Source organism: Eubalaena glacialis, chromosome 6 (assembly GCF_028564815.1).
Source record: "Eubalaena glacialis isolate mEubGla1 chromosome 6, mEubGla1.1.hap2.+ XY, whole genome shotgun sequence".
NCBI lineage: Eukaryota > Metazoa > Chordata > Mammalia > Artiodactyla > Balaenidae > Eubalaena > Eubalaena glacialis.
Genome location: NC_083721.1, coordinates 43,206,842 through 43,229,588, shown reverse-complemented (window position 1 = coordinate 43,229,588; position 22,747 = coordinate 43,206,842).

Here is a 22,747-nt window from a genome sequence, read left to right as displayed (position 1 = left end):
AGATCTCTTAAAAATTGGTCAAATATGCAACTGTCTTCTATTTGGGATTAATAAAAGATACACCTACAGTGTCTCTTCTAAATGACACTAGAAGCATACTTACCACTGAGCTTGACCTAAATATTGAGATAAGAGGGTGGAATGGGTCTGCAGGCCATCAAAGCAATCACATTAAAATTAAACAGTTTTGTCAGTCATAAAAATGGATATTTTATACTAAACACATTCAATCATTTACAGAAATTTTTACTTTAAGTAAAAAATTTGAATGGTGTGAGGCTGAGGCTCTATAAATACAGCTATAAAACATAATACAAAAAATCAAATGAACACGTGAGATAAATCCGTGAAGTTATTGGACAAAATTTTCAAAAATAATGGGAATAAGTACCTAAAATATTTTAATTCCTATTCCTTCAAAATCACTTACTGAACATGAATTCTGATTTATATTTGTGTTTTTAATCTGCCTCTTCCATTTCTCACCAGGGTCGAGTGGTTAATCTTATATGAAAGGAAAAACCGAATGAACAAAATAGTGGTAAATGTAAACTGAGTCCATATATGACCACTTGGTCTTGAAGCAGTAGAAAAATTATTTTATGCATAAATGGTCATTTGTCCCGAAATATTTCCTAGATAAATTGAGAATGTAATTTTCAGGTCATAACTTTTTGACAGCATAAAGGAATTTCTTTTTTAAAAAGGTACATTTTCCTATAGGGTAGTAAGAAAAATCAGAAAGAATGCTTTAGAAAGGGGAAACTAGGAAATAAGGAATTAGAAGACACCTTAGAAATTATCCAATGACCAGTACGTCTCCCTCAACACATAGATGGGGAGACTGAGCTGTGGAGAAAGATAAACGCAAGTTTGTCTACTTTTTTCTCTTAACTTTTTATTATAAAAACATTTTTAACATGCATAAAAGTAAAATGAGTAGCACAGGACTCTGCTGTCCTATATGGTAATCACTGGCAACGTGGCTGTAGAGCACTTCAAAGGTGGCTAGTGACACATGTTGAAATGATAATGTTTTACGTATATTGAGTTAAATATATTTTAAAATGAATTTCACCTATTTCTTTTTACTCTTCAATATGTGGCAACTAGAAAATTTGAAACTATATATATGGCTTACATTATATTTTTATTGGACAGTGCTGGCGTAGAATCCCCGTTTACTTACACCCACTTCAACAGTCATCAACTCATGACTCGTCTTGTTTCATTTATACCCCATGCACTTTAGAACTGCCTATGGTCATACTGGTAATTGGTCCCAGCTTTGGCATGGAACACCTGCTTGTTGGCTAGTGCTCTTTCCACTACTGTACTTTTAAATTGAAGTCTTTTTTGTGTTTGCTAGCTTTACTGTCTCCCAATTATGTAAGATCACATCTCTGAGAGTTACTGATTTTGACAGGTTAATAATGCATTCATTCATTTCCTTTACAGACTATTATTTTAATTTAATTGATAAAGATTCTTGGGTCAGATTCTCCATTTACTTTACTAAGTAAGGTGGTCTCATTTGTAAATCATTGCTCATTCTTCCAAAATCCTGGTCACCTAAGGATAGCAGTCGAGTTAGTGCCTTCTCAGCTTATGCTTCTCATTTATATTTTTCATGCAAAGTTTCATTATTCACTGAAAGTAGATGTTAAAAAAGCATAATTGTTCAATAATCAATAAACATATTCATTGAATATTTACCATATTGAAAGCTCAGTGCGGGTGTATGTACCACCCCCCTCCTGCCACGATCCATCATTCAGAGAGTTAGTAGACATGGGGTGGAAAGAGAGAGAAGGAAACACAAATTTGTTTCCAGACATGCTGGACCTGAAGTGTCAGGAAGAGATCAAAGCAGAAATGTCTAGAGATTAGCAAGAGCTGAGCTACTGGGGAAAACGTTTTCTATGTAGACAATTATCTTCAGTGATGACTTCTTGAATCAAAGAGGAAAACATTTTGATAAAACTATTTATTATAGAAATATGCTCTTTCAAGGAATATTTACAATTTAGTTTCTTCATATATGTTTATATACTTTTGTTATAGTTATTTCAGTGACGTATACTATCCGTATTTTAAAAAACATAGTTGTGTTATTTGGGTGTATGTAAATCATTAACAGAACTATTTAATATGTTTTTTAACTTAATTACAAACCTGACTTAACTTCTGCATTTCCATCTTGGAAAACTGCATGGGCTTTATCACAGAAAATCTGAGAGTTTTGAATTTTTCCTTTTACCTGAGGTCAACACTTAGAGAAGGTATCTGCCATTTACCTTCTGGGGTGATTTAAGTGGAAGTGATGATGTCTTTTGGTAGACTGTCTTCTACGTGCGCCACAGAGCCACATCCACTTGGGAAACTGACCTGTAAGGACCATGTCAGCTGGCTCCCTTGCCCTCTTGTCCCCTGGTTAGGTGAGGACAGTGGGGAAAACCAGTGGGAGATAGGAAGTAGGGAGGAACATGAACTTTGGGACCTATTCCTCTTGTTCTCTTCCTGTGGGGTTGCTAGGGGTGGCTGCTGTCTACCCAGCCTCTCTGTCTCTGGGTTTTGGTCCCCACTCACTCCCCTGCATACCTAGGGTTGCTAACGCCCCACCTATTAAAAGGCCAGGGGTACTGCCTCATCCCTTCTGGGCTTTTCACCCCTGCCTGTACATTTATAAAATCTTTTTATTAAATTCCCCTTAAACTATCCTAATTTGAATGTGCCATCTGTTTTTTGTGGGATCCAAAAGTGTATGAGGATTTCCAGCCCTGGCTCTTCATGTTGGAATTCTGGTTTGACCCTGGATACCTCAGCATTCTCACCTCAGAAGCTGAGTTTCTACTTGGAAAAGAAATTAGCATGTTACTGGAGGCTCTGGGCCATTGAGCAAACGCTATAGAACAAGGGTTTTCTCACATTCCTTTCTAATAATAAAATGTATGCTTCACCAGAATGAAATATAGAACTGACATTCCAGAATGTACTTGAAAACTAAACAATTCTTCAAGGTATACTTTAAACTAAGGAATGAGGTGGCAGCTGCGGTTCTGAAGTCAATACACTTGGACTTGACTTTAAATTGACGCCACAGACACATTTGGCCTCATGTTGCTGGCAACGGCATTAAGTCCTAGTGCACTTAAGAGCTTCAGGTTTCTAATAAGCATTTTCTTCAAAGCAGTGGCTTGATTTGCTCTGTGATTTTTGTCAAGTGCATATCATATCAAAGGATAAGTGTTTGCCAAAGGCTTTCTTCAGCCACAAAAAGGGGAGTTTTCTTTGAAGAAAGTCAAGTTGCACTGACTGGCTCCCACTGGGAAGATGAAAGGAATGACTGGATTTCCTGTTACTCTGTTGTTGTTGTTTGTATCCCTCAAATATTTTAATCAACATGAAAGGACTTGTCGCACTGTGAGAGCAGTGCAATTTGAGAAAGCCATTCAAAGGCCGCCAAGTAGATTCACAGCTAATAAAATTGTATTTGTCTGTGGTGTTAAAGACCAGATTTATGGGAGATGATTAATAAGGGCCAGAATGCCAGGCATGGAAAGAGAGATTATTATTATCAGGAGATTATTTTCCAAATGCATTTCTCCACTGCAGATTCTTGATATGTATTATGTACATTGAAAGAAACAATGAGATAAGTTGTAAAGGCTGGTTTTGGTCTGGTTATAAGGGGGGAGGAGAGGGTGGGATGAATTGGGAGATTAGGTTTGACATAAATACACTACCATATGTAAAATAGATAGCTAGTGGGAACCTGCCGTATAGCACAGGGAGCTCAGCTCGGTGCTTTGTGATGACCTAGATGGGTGGGACTGGGGGGAGGTGGGAGGAAGGTCCAAGAGGGAGGAGATATAGGTATACATATAGCTGATTCACATCATTGTACAGCAGAAACTAACACAACATTGTAAAGCAATTATACTCCAATAAAAAAAAATAAAAAAAAATAATGTAGCATTGAGACATGATATAAACTGTATAAATTCTATACATGTACATGGCCTAATGAATTTAGATTAATAATTTCAAATTTCAAATTAAAATTGCTGTGTTAATGATCTTAACTCTACAGTATGGAAAGTGTTCATCTTAATTGCTGTATATTGTTTTCTTGTTATATTTCTGTGAGATGTGTGTATATATATATACATATATATATAAATTCATGTTTGTTCAAAGGATGAATGATTGGATAGTTCAAGCACATGTATTTTCTTATTTTTGAATCTTTAAGAAGTCTGACTATTACAGTCATGTGACGATGCTTGTGCCCTGAAAAGGAAAATTAAAAAAGAAAAAGGAAAAGAAAAAAAGAAGGAAAAAGTACCACTATCTTTGTATTCATTATAATTTATAATTACCAATTAGGAAATTAACTACATAGGACATTCTTATTCAAATGAAGCAAGTCTCTTTTATTGTCAGTCCTTGAGGCAAAAGAGAAGTATGACATTATCATACTTGCTCTCTCAAAAGGACGAAATCTGTGTCCCTCAATGAGGGCAAAAAAAAGTGAAGAACACCACCCCTACTCTGTATTGATTTTTATTTGAGTCTCATCTTTTCATGTTCTTATTTTTTATCTCTTTTTGTCTTATACTTTCTTTTCTTCCTATTTAAAAAAAATTATACAAGAAGTTAAGTTAATCATATTCCTTAGTATATGGGACATTCTCAACACTGTTCTGAAATAGATCCCTCTCCTATTTTATTTATTGATGCATTGCTTTTCTTACCCTTGTTCAAACCCCTCCTTCACAAAAGACAACCATAATGTGTATCTTTCTGTTCATATGGTCTTATAAAATATGTATTGCTGTTTCACATGCATCTATTTTTAACTTATGTTAATGGCATTAGAATAGGTCTTTTTTTTGTTCTTACGGTTTTCACTTAATAGTATGTTTTAAGATTTTTCCTGTGACTGTGTGTAATATAGTGACCATAGTGTGCATTCACCAGGTGTTACCTACCCACTTCCTCGGTCCTGTCACCTATAATGTCTACAGCCTTTGTCCCACATACAAAACTGTATGATCCCTATGGACATACGTGAGGAGCTCTTTGACATATACAAAGGAACAGGGTTGCTGGGTTATAGGTTATATATATCTTTAGTTTGAATAAGTATTAACACGTTATTCTCTGAATGTCTACACCAGTCTGTGTTTCTACCTGCAGTTCCTGAGGGTTCTCATATTCCCATAAATCTGCCAACACTTGGCATTATCTAGGTGGCTAATTTTTGTTAGTATAGGTGTAAAATAGATAGGTGTTAATTATATCTCATTGTTATTGATATATCATTGTTTTACTGCACATTTTTCTGCTTACTAATGAGTTTAAACATCTTATATGTTAGCTGGCCTTTTAGATTACCTCCTCTGTAATTGCTAGAATGTATACTTTGCCCAGTTTTCAACTGGGATTGATATTTTTTCCTTTTTTGATTTTCTTAGTAGGGTCTACATATTAGAACCTTGATAGTTTTAGACATTGAAAACTTCTTACAATCTCCCATTTTCTCTGATCTTCATATCTTCCTTTTCTCTGATCTTCACGAGGTCTTTCCTTGAGCAAAATCCTCAAGTCTGATGTAATAAGTTGTGTCTATTTTGTGTGTGTGTGGTTTTAGGGTTCGTATAAAAAGTCATTCCCCACCAAATGTCCCTAAGTTATCCTTCCATATTACCTATTAATTTTATAGTTTTTCATTACATATTTGAGTCTTTAATATATCTGGAGTCTACATTTATATGTGGTGTGGATTGTGAATGGCTATAGATTAAATGTTTGTCTCCCCTCCCCCAAATTCATATGTTGAAATACTCACCCTCAGTGTGATGATATTAGGAGGTGTGGCATTTGAGAGGTGATTAGGTTATGAGAGTGGAGCCCTCATGAGTGGGATTAGTGCACTTATAAACGAGACCCCAGGAAGCTCTTTTGCCCCTTCCACCACCTGGGGACATAGCTAGAAGATGGCTGTCTCCTACCAGGAAGCAGGCTCTCCAGACAGCGAATCTGCTGGTGACACGATCTTCAACCTCCTAGCCTCTAGAACTGTGAGAAATTTCTGTTGTTTATAAGCCACCCAGTTTAAAGTATTCTGCTATAGCAGCATAAATGGACGAAGACAGAGATTCAGTTTTATTTTTCTCCATATAGTAACATTTTTCTCAACTCTGTCTCTTAAACAATCTACCATTTGCCCATTGGTTGTGCTGCCACCTTTATCATATACTTCTGTTCATGGGTCAGTGTCTGAGCTATTTTCTTCCATTGGATCATTGTTCTTATACCATAACATACTGCCACTATATATATATATATATATATATATATATATATATATATACACATACATATGTATGTGTATATATATATATTTTTAACTAAAGCTGTATAGTATGAACTAATAGCTGATATGCCAAATTTCCCTTTTTTTAAATTAAAAAAATTTTTTTTAATTTTTATTTTATTTTATTTTATTTTTTAACATCTTTATTGGAGTGTAATTGCTTTACAATGATGTGTTAGTTTCTGCTTTATAACAAAGTGAATCAGTTATACATATATGTATGTTCCCATATCTCTTCCCTCTTGCGTCTCCTTCCCTCCCACCCTCCCTATCAAATTTCCCTTTTTTTCTCTTCTTTTTTTCGTACAGACTTCACCATTTGTGGACCTTTGTTTCCATATAAATTTTAGAGTGAATATATCAAAAATTTCAAAAATTGCTGTTGAGTTAAGAATGTACGGAATTTATAGGGGACACCTGACATCTTTATATTTTTAAGTTGTCTCACCCAAGGGCATGGTCTGTCTCTTCATTCATTCAGCTTATCTATGCCATAAAATTCCCCCCTAGAGTCTTGGGTATTTGTGTTTTGAATAAGTCCTAGAAATATATAGTGTTTAGGTAGTATCTCATTTTTATTATATTTTCTAATTGTTATTGTTTGCCTCTAAAGAGATCCTAATGAATTTTGCAATTTAATTTTATATCAGGAAATCTTTGTCAACTTCTTTTTTAGTTCTAATCATTTGGTCTATTGATTTCATTGATTGTCCTGCAGGATAATTACCTACTACAGTGTTGATATTTACTAGAATTCATTTTTGGCTGTTTTAAGGTGTATTTCCTCTTCTTTTCTTTGATTCTAGCCTTCTAGATTACAAATCTTATAAGGCATTTGATAGTGTTGAATATAAAACTTTTACAACCATCTTTATCTTCTTGTTTCAATGCTTTCTTCAAGATTGTTTTCAAGGTGGCTTTAATATGGCAAAATATTTGAGGCTTTGTATGCCTAAGAATATTTTTTTATCATTTCCGAGTATTTAAAATAATATGGCTGGATATAAAATTCTTACATTAAAATTATTTCCCTTCCATACATTAAAGCATGAATTATAGCTGCAGGGAACCCAGGGTAACCTGATTCCTATCCTTTTGTAGGTTATCTGCTTTTCCTCTTTGGAATTCTATTCTTGTCTTTGGTATTCTTAAATATCATAATAATGTGTCTAGAAGTAAATTTTCTTATTATATGTTTTTTTAAGTTGCTCGGAGAACTTTCAATCTGAGGTCTCACTTTTCATTAATTCTCGGAAATTTATCTTTGTTGTTTCTTCTTTCCTTTTTCACCTCCCCTATTTCAGGGATTCCCACCACCTGGAACTAGACCTTTCCATATCTCTTTATTTTTATTTTATATCATTTTAGTTTTTCTTGCTGCTTCCTCTAAGGTTGCCTAAATCTGATTTCCTGCTTGTAATTTTATTCTTAAACTATGTCTATTGTGCTGTTTATTCAATCTTTCTTTCAACCATTATCGTTCTTAGACCTACTATTTGATCAGTTTTTCAATTCTTGTTCCCATTTGATATTGCTAGCATCTTCCTTCATATATTTAAGTATATTTATTATGCTTTAATTTTTTAATTCCTCTGTTCAGCTTTAATTCATATGTGCTCAATTCATTGTTTTTCTTTTATAGTGGTTGTACTTGTTCTTTTGTCTTTAAGCACATTATCCTATGAGAGTATCAGCTACTCTGCCTGGTAATGTGTATTAAAAAACACTGAGGCCTAAATTATAATTTCTGTCTCTCCTGGTAAATTTTGGGAAATGGAAATGGGTGAAGCTTAGGGTAGAGAATTTTAGATATTATAGAACCACTGTTGTTCACTCTTGCTTACCATCATCAGATGAGGACCACTGATGATAAAAACACTTGCTTTTTGTCAGACTACTTCTGTGGTCAGGGACTCACTTTTATTTATTTTTATTTTATTTTAAAATTTCTTGTTTAATTACCTTTCTTTTGTTAATTTAATTTTTTATTTTATATTGGAGTATAGTTGATTTACAATGTTGTGTTAGCTTCAGGTGTACAGAAAAATGATTCAGTTATATATATACATATATCCATTCTTTTTCAGATTCTTTTCCCATATAGGTTATTACAGAATATTGAGTAGACTTCCCTGTGCTATACTGTAGGTACTTGTTGATTATCTATTTTATGTATAGTAGTGTGTGTATGTTAATCCCAGACTCCTAATTTATCCCCCCCCACCTGCCATGTTTCCCCTTTGCTAACCATATGTTTGTTTTCGAAGGCTGTGAGTCTGTTTCTGTTTTGTAAATAAGTTCATTTGTATCATTTTTTTAAGATTCCACATATAAGTGATATCATATATTTGTCTTTCTCTGTCTGACTTACTTCACTTAGTATGGTAATCTCTAGGTCCATCTGTGTTGCTGCAAATGGCATTATTTCATTCTTTTTTATGGCTGAGTAATATTCCATTGTATATATGTACTGCATCTTCTTTATCCATTCCTCTGTCAATGACATTTAGATTGCTTCCATGTCTTGGCTATTGTAAATAGTGCTGCAGTGAACATTGGGGGTGCATCTATCTTTTCGAATTATGGTTTTCTCCTGACATATGCCCAGTAGTGGGATTGCTGGGTCATATGGTAGTTCTATTTTTAGTTTTTTAAGGAACCTCCATACTGTTCTCCATAGTGGCTGTACCAATTTACATTCCCACCAACAGTGTAGGAGGGTAGGCACTCACTTTTAAACTCTTGGAAAGAAAGGGAGAAGGCAGTCTCCTTAGTTTGTAATCTGCTAGCCCTGGGGATAAGAAGGCATTAAAGAATGAATGATGGAGGGCAGAAGGTCAGCTTGGATCTGTTTGAATCCACTTCTCATCCCAACAGGGCTTTTGCAACACCTTGAAGTTATTCTGTGGGTGCTGGTGGTCTAGGCCACCATCATTAGCATATGGCTTCTGTGGCCAAGTGGCAAGTGATGATTTTCCCAAGCAAACACAAGAGAAAGGAAAGGGCAAAATATAAATATTTTCCTGACCACAGTGACTAGTTCAGGACAATCTGTAGTCTCATTCGTGTTTTTTTGCAGGTTTTGTTGTGGTTGATTATTTTTGTTTGTTCATCTAATATATTCTTTCCTGTAATTTCTGTAATTTTTCAGGAGGAATTCAGTGGGAACTTTCTGACAGCTTTTCTGTCCACTGTCTGTTTATTCTCTCTCACTTTCTCTCTCCTTCCCTGTCCCCTTCCTTCTCCTTCCTTTCTTTTCCCTTTTCTTCCCTCTCTTCCCCAAACTCTGGAATAACGACTGGCGTTAGCAGCTTTTACTTTTCTTCTCTGCCCATGTACAGTCCTCTAGCCCTACAGTTTTCTTAAAATGTTCAGAACCTCAGATCACGGTTTGAAATGTCCCCAATAAATTGCTCAGTTTTCTTCTACTGAAGGTGTTTGCCCAATGAGAGAAGTTGTCATTGACATTGGTGATGTTTAAGGAATTTACTTATTCACTGGCTCTTTCCTAAAAATCTTTGTCAGCTTTTTCTATTTTGTGGTTATTCTGTTGTTATTTTTCTTACCATTTCCTGGGTTTAATTACTTCCATATTCCATATAGCTCATATGATCCCAGAATTTTCAGACCCCTAGAGTTTTCATTTGCAATTGGTTAAAGTACAGTTATTTTAAGAGACACCCAAGAATTGCTCAGATATTCTTGGGAGAAGTTTAGTCCTGCCTGTTTTCTTCATAATATCCAGAATTCTCAAGAACTGGTTAGCCATTATCATATTTTTAGTGACAACTTCCTTCCTTTTTAGGAAAGGATGTTATCTATGGTTTTCTCTGGATGGGAGTAGAGATGAACTTTTTCCAGTTCTTTTAGATTTTCTGTATTTTTAAATTTTCCCCAGTGAACTACTTTAATAAAAAAAAAATATAAGAAAAGATTTTTAAAATGAGAAAGGATTAAAAAGTAATAAAACATTAAGAAATGCCTAAAACTTTAGGAACTGTTAGTAAACTCTGTCATCGTTCTGTATTTCTCCAAATTCAACGACTTGTTCATTTAGACATCTGGAAGTAAAATTTCTTTTCAAGTCATTCTATAAATAAAATCTATATGAATTTTCTCCTAATATTTCACACTGTACATAAACTATATTAAAGATAAAAAACAGATAATGTTATAATATTATTCCTGATTCCTGGAAAAGATTTAATCATAGTTAATGATAGCAGAGGTTTTCACCTCTACACTTGGACCAACATATGGAATTGTTTGTTAAATATCAGCGAGTGCAGTGTGGTGCCCAGACATCATGCTTTTGTTTTTTTTTTTTCTTGTAGCAACAATTGAGACCAATAAAAAGTAAAACATCTTCCATAAACTTTACATAGGGAAGGGGAGATAAGATTTTCCCTTGGACCTTCAGAGTAAAAATTGCCATGCAAAGACTAGAGATTTAATGCATCAAAAATTGTTCTTTTCTGCTATGAAAAGTTTTGTCTCTTGAGCTCCCACACAAAACACACTTGGACCTCTCCATAAAACTGAAATGATTCTGTGATGAGGAGGAGTGACAACTATTTAAAGCATATGTCTCCTTTGGTATAGATACATAGAACACTGTCATTTGCACATACATTGCTAATGTTTACTCTGAAACCTTGTATTTCTTCACACATTTGGTTAACCATATGCCTTTGATGACAATCCAGTCTTAAAGCATTGCTTCTTATAGGGTATGAGAAGTCTAATTAAGCTAAAATTTTAAACTAAGTCTGTAATGCATTTTGGTTTCTCATGGGGTTCTAATCCAGTTTACAAAATGTTTCCAGATGTACAGTCTAGTTCCAGATAAATTTTTATGTATGTGCAGAAATCCTAATGCTTAAATTACAAAAATATAATATTTATATTCTTTGTTGTGGAAGTTACATTTGGGACATCATCTTGAAATTATTAAGATCATAGATAGTTGTACAGAGTAATTTAAAAAATTTTGCATTTGTGTTCAAAACTAGTGACCATAATCTTTGAAAATGTAGGCCCATACATTAATCTTAGAGATTTACAATATTTAAGTTTATTCTAATTTGCTATTGTATCTTGGGAGATGCATTGCACTGTGAGGGACAGAACTGAGGGAGGGAGCTTGTATAACAGATGTGTTATATATTTGCAGCTAACTCTTTGATTCTGAATGTTTCCTAAATTCATTTGTTCATTTATTTAATAATAGGTCAGCTATGATGCTGGAGATCAGTAACATAAAGATGAATGGAATACTATATATAGAAAACCCTAAAGACTCCACACAAAAACTACTATAACTGATAAACGAATTGAGCAAGGTAGCAGAATACAAAATTAACATACAGAAATGGGTTGTGTTTCTTTGCACTAACAGTGAAATATCAGAAAGGGAATGTAAACAAACAACACCTTTTAAAATTGCATCCAAAAAATATTTAGGAATAAACCTCACTGGGGAGGTGACTTATATGCTGAAAGCTACAAAACATTAATAAAGGAAATTGAAGATGATTCAAAGAAATAGAAAGATATCCCATGCTCTTGGATTGGAAGAATTAATATTGTTAAAATGGCCACACTACCCAAAGCAATCTACAGATTTAATGCAATAGCTATCAAAACACCCATGACATTTTTCACAAAACTAGAACAAATAACCCTAAAATTCATATGGAACCATAAAAGACCCAGAATTGCCAAGGCAATCCTGAGGAAAAAGAACAAAGCTGGAGACATAACCATCCCAAACTTCAGACAATACTACAAAGCTACAGTAATCAAAACACTGTGGTATTGACACAAAAACAGACATATGGATCAATGGAACAGAATAGAGAGCCCAGAAATAAACCCACACACCTATGGACAATTAACCTTTGACAAAGCAGGCAAGAATACACAATGGGGAAAAGACAGTCTTTTCAGCAAGTGGAACTGGGAAAGTTGGACAGCTGCATGTAAATCAGTGAAGCTAGAACACACCCTCACACCATATGCAAAAATAAACTCAAAATGGCTTAAAGATCTAAATATAAAACAAGACACCATAAAACTCCTACAAGAGAACATAGGAAAAACATTCTCTGACATAAATTGTACCAATGTCTTCTTAGGTCAGTCTCCCAAGGCAATAGAAATAAAAGCAAAAATGAACAAATGGGACCTAATCAAATTTATAAGCTTTTGCACAGCAAAGGAAACCATAAACAAAATGAAAGGACATCTGATGGACTGGGAGAAGATATTTGCAAATGGTGTGACTGACAAGGGCTTAATTTCCAAAGTATACAAATAGCTCCTAGAATTCAACAACAACAACAACAACAAAAAACCAATCAAAAAATGCGCAGTAATCGTAAATAGACATTTCTCCAAAGTAGTCATACATTTGGCCAATAGACACATGAAAAGATGTTCATCATCACTGATTATTAGAGAAATGCAAATCAAAACTACAATGAGGTACCACCTCACACCAGTCAGAATGGCCATCATTAAAAAGTCTACAAATAATTAATGCTGGAGAGGGTGTGGAGAAAGAGAACCCTCTTACACTGTTGGTGGGAATGTAAATTGGTGCAGCCACTGTGGAAAACAGTATGGAGGTTCCTCAAAAAGCTAAAAATAGAGTTGCCATATGATTCAGCAATCCCTCTCCTGGGGATATACCAAGGCAAAACTATAATTAGAAAAGATACATGCACCCCAGTGTGCATAGCAGCACTATTTACAATAGCCAAGACATGGAAACAACCTAAATGTCCATTGACAGACGAATGGATAAAGAAGATGTGGGGTATATATATATATATATATATATATATATATACATACACACATATATATATATACAATGGAATATTACTCAGCCATTAAAAAGAATGAAATAATGCCATTTGCAGCAACATGGATGGAACTAGAGATTATCATACCAAGTGAAGTAAGTCAGAAAGAGAAAGACAAATACCATATGATATCACTTATATGTGGAATCTAAACTATGACACAAATGAACATATCTATGAAACATAAACAGACTTACAGATATAGAGAACAGACTTGTAGTTGCCAAGGGGGAGGAGTTGGGGGAAGGAAGGAATGGGAGTTTTGAATTAGCAGTTGCAAGCTATTACATATAGGATAGATAAACAAGGTCCTACTGCATAGCACAGGGAACTATATTCAATATCCTGTGATAAGCCATAATGGAAAAGAATATGAGAAAGCATATATATATGTGTAACTGAGTCACTCTGCTGTACAGCAGAAATTAAACACAACATTGTAAATCAACTATACTTCAATAAAATTTTTTTAAAAAGATGAATGGAAGAATGTTCTGAAAGAGCTCACAGTCTGGTGGAGGAAATAGAAACACAAATGCATCTTTAGAGATGAGTAGGATGTAACAAAGTGAATACTGAGGGAAAAGAAAACTCTCTGAAAAAAAAAACCTCTCTAAGCAGAAGGTTTATCATTAGCTAGGATGTGAGTGTGGTAACAGCATGGGTGATTTTAAGCAGTTCTGTGTCTCCAGTGAGTAATGTCATTAGTGACAATAGATCAGCCTGGAAAAGCAGTCAGCAAAAAGTACAGCAAGGCCTTTCTTACTTGTCTTGAAGTTTTCCTGCAATGGGAAGCAAGGCAAATGCCTTTAAGAGGGTGTAGTAATTTGGGCCAAACAGAGAATTGCTTAGGTTGTAAAGACAAAGACACTAGTCTCACCTACAGCTAAGCAAATCCCTGTACTGTGACATGGGAACATCCCCAAGAAAAATGAGTGCTTATGGTCATCATAATAAATCCAAAAGAATGTTTATTAAAGCCTTATTCATAACAGCCTCAAACTGAAACAACTAGAATCTCTATCATCAGAAAAATGGATAAATATATTAGGGGCATATTCATACAGTAGAATACATCTATGGAAAAAACAAACTAGAATAACTACATGGATACATTTCCACAGATGCAACTATATGGATGAATCTCAGGGACACAAGGTGGAACAAAATGAGCCAGACACAAAAAGGAACAAACTTTATAATCCTATTTTTTATATAGTTCATGAATAGTGAAAACATATCTTTTTTGATAGAAGTTAGGTTAGTTTTGGGGAGGATATTGACTATGAGGGGGAGTGAGGGAGCATATGGGATACTGAAGATGTTTAATATTGTATCAAAAATTACATGGATGTGTATGCAAAATTCATAAATTCATTGTGCTATACACTTAAGACCTGTTAGCCTTTTCCCATGTATTTTGTACCTTAATACAAATTTTAAAAAACGTGCTAGTCAGTGGAAATTATTGGAATTACTTGGAAAGTAGTCTATTTTTTCCTCTTGTATTTTGTTAGTGCTTGTATGCATTTGTGTCATAATAGAATGAACATTGGACTTTGTCTCAAAATAATTGGATTTAAACCGTAGCTCAGCTTAGTAGTGGTGAGATTTTGCGTAGATACTTTAGCCTCTTGCAGCTTCATTTTTCTCTCTGTAAAATGGAAATAATAATAACTGTTTCACAGGATTGCTGTAAGAACTAAATAAGACAGTTTTAGTTTTTCTGAAAGCAGAATAAGCCCAGGGTGAGGAAGGAAAGTAAAACTTCTCCAAAATTTGCCAAGGATAATTTATACTAGTTTTCTTAAAATTTGTTTCTTTGTTTCCATCTTCCTAAGGTGAACAGTTTTTCTTTTTTTTCTTCTTCTTTCCTTTTTTTTTCAGTATTATTAATCTTAAGGACCTCATCCAAAGAGGATGATAGAATTTGAATTATTTTGCTCAACATTATATATATAATTTACTTAGAATAACAATATTAATATTAATACTACCAAGTAAACTGACTGAAAATAGCTAAAAATATTTTTTGCATTTGTTTCCCTCATTTTCCCATTTTTTTATAATGATACTATATCTACTCTGTCAGAGCATATAGAAATTAGGTATTGTACTTTATGCCTTTTGATTACTCTTATTTCTACATGTAACTGTATATTTAATGTTCACTATCAGTTCTTATTTCAGTATCTCCTTAGTCATTTTGGTTGTTTGAAACTGTTTTCTAGTTGATTCCTCAGAAAGGGTTCAAAGGAAATTATTCCTTGAATTTTTATCTGATATCTCATATTGATATCAGACAAATTTATATTTGAAAGTTGGTTTTGTTGGATATATAATCCTCAGTTCATGTTTCCTTTCCTTGAGTAGCATAAATATGTTTGTTACTCCATTTCTTCTGGCATAAAGCATTGCATCAAAAAGTCTAATGGTAACCAAAATGTCCTTCCTTTGTTAGTCGCTTGTTTGTTGCTTTTTCTTTTACCTTAATTCCTGAAGAGTTTTCTTTTTCTTTAAAGCCCAGTAATATTACTAGAATATATCTTGGTGTTTGATATTTGATAGTCTCAGGTATGAGGTGCACTCTTTCAATATGTAGTTACAAACATTTTTAAGTTTCTGAAAAGTTTTCTTGGAATATAGTTTTTAGTATTTGTCCTGTACCCTTAAATTTTCTTTTTCAGGATTGCCTATTGTCTTTTAGATCTTATCTTCTCTAATCATCATTTTCTCTTAATCCTATTTATCACTTCATTTCCTTTGATCTTCTATTTATAATAAGGCATTATCTGTTATATTCATTGCTCATGTATTTTTCTTAGTTTAGTTTTCATTTCTGAATGATTGTTTTATTTTTAATTCTTTCCAAAGTTCTACCTCATTTCTTATTATTTTCTAACTCAAATTTATGTTATTTTTTCTTGTATAACCATTTTACTATCCTTTAGCTACTATAGAAATAGTGAATTATATTTTACATTTGTTATAGTTCGTATTACAGCTACATTATTTTCATTTTAGGGATATTACTTTGTTTCTTATTCTTTTTTTCCTTATAATACTTTTGTATAGAATTCACTATGATCCTTCTGTGTTGCTCAATTTTTTGATAAAATTAGTTTTCCTTACCTTTTAGAAAGATTTACTTTACTGATTTACTTGAATGCAATTAACAAATGAATTTTCCTGAATTTAAATATAAGTTTTAAATCTAAGTGGTTTGAAAAAAGTCTTTTCAATTACTCATAATCACTCTTTCTAAACTTCCAGGATCATTCTAAGCTCAAATTGCCATACACGGGATTCCAACCTCCTCCTCCTCCTCCTCCTTCTTCTTCTTCTTCTTCTTTTTTTTTTTTAATGACATGGTTCAAGTTACTACTGCCATTAGCATTGATTCATATCATACTTCATGTTAACTTGGTCTTGTTAGTACTTATCACTCTGTGTTAGCAGAAGACCATCTGTATTATAGAATTAAATTAGTAAAAATAATGTGTTCTGTCTATGTTGTAGTTTCTTATATAAAGATGTTTTCTTTAGTCTCTGTAATAAAAATAAAACATACATTTTACCATTAAAAAAAAAAGATGTGGTTTAGCATAGATTTCCTAGCTTTGCAGAACTTCCTCTCCTGCTTTTTTATTTAAAAATACTTCTATAGTGTTGAAAATATGGTGGTTTGCTTTCTGAGATTTTCCGACTCTATTCCCCTCCCCAACATTAATTTCAGCTTTAGTTTTCCTTGTTTCTGTTGCTTCTGCACTGCATGTTTATTCCATTCTCAGCAGTTTCTTCTCACACAGTTCTGTTTTTATTAGGAGATTTGGAGAGATTCAAAAACTCTGCCTCTGCCACCACCATTTTCCCCAAATCCTCTTAGTGGTAGAATTCTAATTATAAAAATTTAATGAATAAAGAGTGTAATGCTAGGCTGTTAAAGTTGCTAGAAAGAATGGCATAAGATAGGGAAGTGAAAATAGAGAAAATGGAAAAACAGAGGATGCATAACATTAGAGACATTCTTTGAAGGAGTAGAATACAATACTAGCTAGCAGCATTGGATCAAGTGCACAGAAAAGTAAAATTTGTTAAACAGCTGGACTGTAAGGGAAAAAATAGGCATCCATCCTGCTACAACTCACAAACCATGTAATTTTATTTGTTTCAGATTGTAACATGAGATGTAACATTAGCAAGGAGCTGTGCTACTACAGAAGCCTATGTATATTTTCTTAAAACACTTTTCCTTAGAATATGGAGGTGCAAGTAGGCATGAGTGAGTAGAAATCATGACACAGATTAATGTATATATTAAGAATGTTTGATTAGACAGGAAATTTATTTTTAACATTTTTAAAAGCAATTTTGTCTTTCAATCAAGTGTTCAGATCTGTGACATTTGGAGAATAATTGTATATGCACATAGGTAATATAAAGATACTATGTTGACAGTGAAATAATCATTACATCAAAATTATTCTTAAAACTCCCAAACAATAACAATTCCACTTTCATCAAATACAGTTAATGCTCAAAATGACATTAATCTGGAGAATGATTTATAGGAAAAAAATTTACAGTTTCAGATACAATCAATTAAAAGTTAAAGTTGCTTTTCTGTATAATTGCTTATCAGAACTGAAACTACCTTAAAATCTAGTGTAAAGAGTCCCCATTTTAGAATAAGTTTTCAGGATTTATTATTTTGAACCTTTGAGTAAATCACTCTATGCATTCTTTCATTCTTTAAGGTACTACTAACACAAGTTGTTGTTGTTGTTTAATGTGAAAGATTTTAAATAATGAGCCAGAGAGAAGTACAAATTTTCATTCATCAGATATCTGCAAGGTGCTGGGGATATAGTATGGAAGAAGACAAAACTCCTGACCTCAAGGAAACTACATCACAGAGAGTGGTAACCAGGCTGTATTGCTGTCCACTGATGGGCCAGAGATTATCCACCCTTTCTAGTACAGTGGGCTGCCACCCTTCCTAGGATACACAAATAAAGGAAACAAATTAACAATAAGAAAGAGCTTATGTTACCAGCTTATTAAATACCATAACACTTTGAATGAACATTGCATAAATAATGTTTGCATATAAATAAAAATTACATATGTAATGGACTATTTTCCAACTTTCCAAGTCTCTCTTTTAATATACAGTATTATTTTTCAATATTGGAAACAAAACAAAACAAAACAAAACTTGTACTTCCACCCCAGCTAACTTTGGGAATTCCAGTGCATTAACATGATTTCCAAGGGTTTCCAGTGTAGCAAGAAGAGACAGTGTTGACCTTCTCTGCCTTCTGTGTTCCTGCTCCTGTCTTTCTTCTTGACCGTGTTGAGCGGTCTCTTCACTCTTTTTGTATGTCTTCCTTCTTCAGTGCACACCTAACAGCTTTATTTATTTATATGTAGGAGATTTTAAGTAGATAGTTAGGAATGGTGAGGGTTAATCACAAATCTAAAAAGGAAATAACTAAAAAGTTGAACATCAGATATTACTTAAATAACCATTCTTTGCCCGTGCTTTATGACAGGGAATTTCTTTCTTGCAGTTTCACATCTGAGACTCTCTCCCATTGCAGATTGATGTGGTCTTTTTTCTTTCCCTCAAGAGAACTTGCACCCATCTCTTGTGTCTTGTCTCCCAGGCTATCAGGGAGATAAATGGAAAAATCTTGTTATTTTATATTGAGAGTGATTCTATAATTGTTCTATATTCAGGGAGATCAGACTTCCTCTCCATGCCGATCATGAATAACCAGGGATTTCTCTTTCATAATGTAAAGGTTAATTACTGAAATAACTTCAGTCTCCACTAGTGCTTCCCATTCTTACCAACGGCCATTTTTAAGTGGAAAAGGGAGGCATTTTGTAGTGGTTCAAGTTCTGTTCTGTCTCTTACCAGATTCAACCCTACAAATGATAGCACTTATTTCTCTCCTCTAATCCAGCAAGTCTGATATAAGAAGAGTTTACATCTCATTTCCTAATGTCAGTTTTATGAAGATAAAACAACTGTATTAGCTTAATTTTAAGGAGCTTGAAGTATTTTCATGTTTATTACTATCAACTTTTGATGCAAATAATCAATATTGTTTCTGCAATGGATACATTTTAATATTATAGTAGGTTTTAAATAAAAGGATAAAATAAGTATGCTATATCAAGAAAATAAAGTTTCTGATTAGTTAAAACTATAATTTTAGCCATACTATATTTCTGTATTCAACTTTCCATTTTTTATTATTTTATCCTAGTATTGTTTACTTCATTGTTTCCTAAAATAGAAATATGATATAGCTCATGTGAACAATGGCCAAGGTTTCGGAAAATGAACAAAGAGATTTTTGGTCCCCACTGATCCATTCATACTGCCTGAGCTAGCAAACCAAAGATTTAAAAAAAAGCACACACTGCATTATTCTTCCCACATTCCCCTTCCCTGCCTCCCATACTTCATAGTGTGACACAACTATCTATGCAAATTGACCACCTGGTCTCATGCAAATTAGTCATGTTTTTAAAAGGGTAAAATAAGAGGGGATGTAATGTTCTTTAGCTTCAACTGACTTTCCTAGAACATTTAAAAATGACTAATTCAATTCCAATGATTGTTCTTAAATGTTGCCATGATAAAATTCCCACCTCATAAAATAACATTGTCAAACAGCAGTAGCAATCCGTAGGATGTCAGGCCTAAACTCTAGATAAATTTCTTTCTTTAAAGGATTTTATGAAGACTGAATGAGACAGGATATTTGAAAGGGCTTTCTTAATGAAAAGAATTATAGAACTATGAGCTATTATTATCACTCATTACATGTATGAATTTTAACTTCCATTTAAAATCTGTTTCTTGTTCTACTTGGCATTTGGTTGGATGCATATGTGGTTACTTTCACTTAATAGAATCCCTTCCTCTAATATGAGACTTATTATGGATTCTTATTAAAATGGTATAAATGTCAATATAAGATTCAGAGGGGAGAAATTAGTTCTAACAACTGCAGTACAGTTCAGCCCTCAATCAATTTATATATCTTGAGTTAATTTCTCTTAAATGTACTCTCATTACAAGTTCCATGTAAGCCTGGGTGAGGTATATTAGAATTCTGTTAATGTAGTAGAACTATTTATTTCTTGAATACGTCATAGATCAGTCCCTTGCTTCCTCAAGACTGAACTTTTTTTCTGGTTTCTCTGACAGAGCATGTCAAGAATGATAATCTGGTCAAGTTGCAAGGTGTAACATGCCTATCTTGGCCATCAGACAGTGGATTTTTTTTTGGAGGGAGGTGGTCTATTAAAGGTCAAAACATGAGATTAAGGATAAATATCCATATATAAATATCCATCATAATGCTGCTGCCAGGAACGTATTTAACAAGAGGATTTAATTAATCAAATGTCATGAATCACTGTCTTTTCCAGCTTGCTTCTGGAAGGAAAGCATATGTTTGAATTCATGCTGGAAAATGAATGATGAAAACTATTTTCAGACCTGAAACTTGCTCTAATCAACTTCATGGAGTGAGATATACTACAGAAACTTGTGAGAAATCTACTTTTCTCATTAAATGGAGATAGTGGTTACTAACTGAGAAGTATCTCCAGGCCTAGGCAGGAGGAAAATTGCATGGAAAGGTTGTCTAGGGAGATTTTGAAACTGATATCTGACTGGTCAATTTTAGGAAGTTTAGGCAAAGACACTTGACTGAGAAAAGTGAAATAACCGCCCCCCCCGCCCCTTTTCTGGGTCATTTTAGGTCATGTGAAATTAAGTCTGAAGGATCTAGTGTAAAACATAGTAACTATAGTTGATAACACTGTATTGTATAATTGAAATTTGCTGAGAGAAAAAAACAAATGCTTTCACACACAAAAAAGATATGTATGTGAGGTGATAGATATGTAAATTAATTAGATGGAAGGGATCCTTTCACAATGTATAACTACATCAAATCACCACCATATACACTTTAAATGTCTTACAGTTTTATTTGTCAATTATACCTCAAAAAAGCTGAAATTTACAAAAAAGGAAATTGAGTCTTTCCTATGTTCTAGGGAGATTTTATCTCCTTTTATCAAAAGAGAGAAAGCCTGTGGGTACTTTTCAACTTTGTGTATTTAATAGGTCTGTGTTTGGTATAGAAATTACAAACCAATGATAATGATAATGATGATAGCTGACATATGTCAATGCTTTCTATGTTTTAGGCAATTTTCTAATTGCCTTATTTGGACTAATTTATTTAACTCTCACAAAAAAAATCATGTAGTGAGGATACTAAGGCATGGAGAACTTCAGTAACTTGCAAAAGGTTCCACAGATAGAAGGAGGCTACAGGGCTCATTCTCTTAACTATTGTCCTGAAGCTTCTAGTCAACAGTGGTGACTGATCATGACATTCAGAATTATGCCCAGACTTAAGGGCAAATTAAGTTCTGGATTAAGCTTGTAGAATTGACAATCCTGGCCCCACCTACAAAGTGTGAAATGTATAAAACAGTTATTCTTTTTTCCATTCCTTCATACCACAGACATTTCTGTGCAAGGCCTGTGCTAGGCAGTATGATGATACAGAGATGAATCAGATGCCCGAGGAGGGTACTGATAGAGGGAAGATATTGTAAATAACTATAATGACAGCAGGAAATGATAAGAGCCACAAAAGGGGTACAGAATTCCTCTGACATTAAAGATGAGAGGAAGAAATGTTTGCTTTCAAGGAGTGGGCAGACTGTATTCTTTCTTGCATGTCTGAATGTCAAAATCAGGACCATAGATGCTATAACTCAGCTTTTAACATTAGCAGGGAATTTGAATCAAACACTCAGGTTCCATAGACAATAGTTGTTTGGAACATATTCAAGTCCTCTCATGTTCTCATTTGAGAAACCTTTTTCCCTTAATTATCCACACACCTGAACTTTCATGCCATTTAGAAATGTAGACATGGATAATTAAACATAAAGTTAAACATTTCTGCGTAAGTATATTGCTTTCTGATGGAAGGCAGGTTATTTTCACAGTCTGATTCTAGTTATCATTTAAGGAACTGAAAGGGTAAATATTAAATAATATGCCCTAATTGGTGGATGACTGCATATAGCTTTTTTGTATTTCTTTCACCTCAGCCTGCCTTCCTTCCCTTCCTTCCTTCCTTCCTCTCTCTCTTTTTCTTTCTTTCTCTGTCTCCCTCTCTCTCTCTCTCCCCCCTTTCTTCCTTCCCTCCATTCCTTCCCTTTTTCCTTCCTTTCTTTGTTTCTCCCTCCCTCCCTCCCTTGCCTCTCTCTCTTTCTCTTCCTCTCCTCCCTCCCTCCTGCAGTTCATCCCTCCCTCCCTCCCTCCCTCCCTTTTATCCTCTTTTTCTTATAGGAGGTTCAACAACCTGTTAGATCGACCTATAATCAGGTTAAAAATGATGGAGTCATTCATTGAACCCTTGACTTCATAAACAGATACCCATTA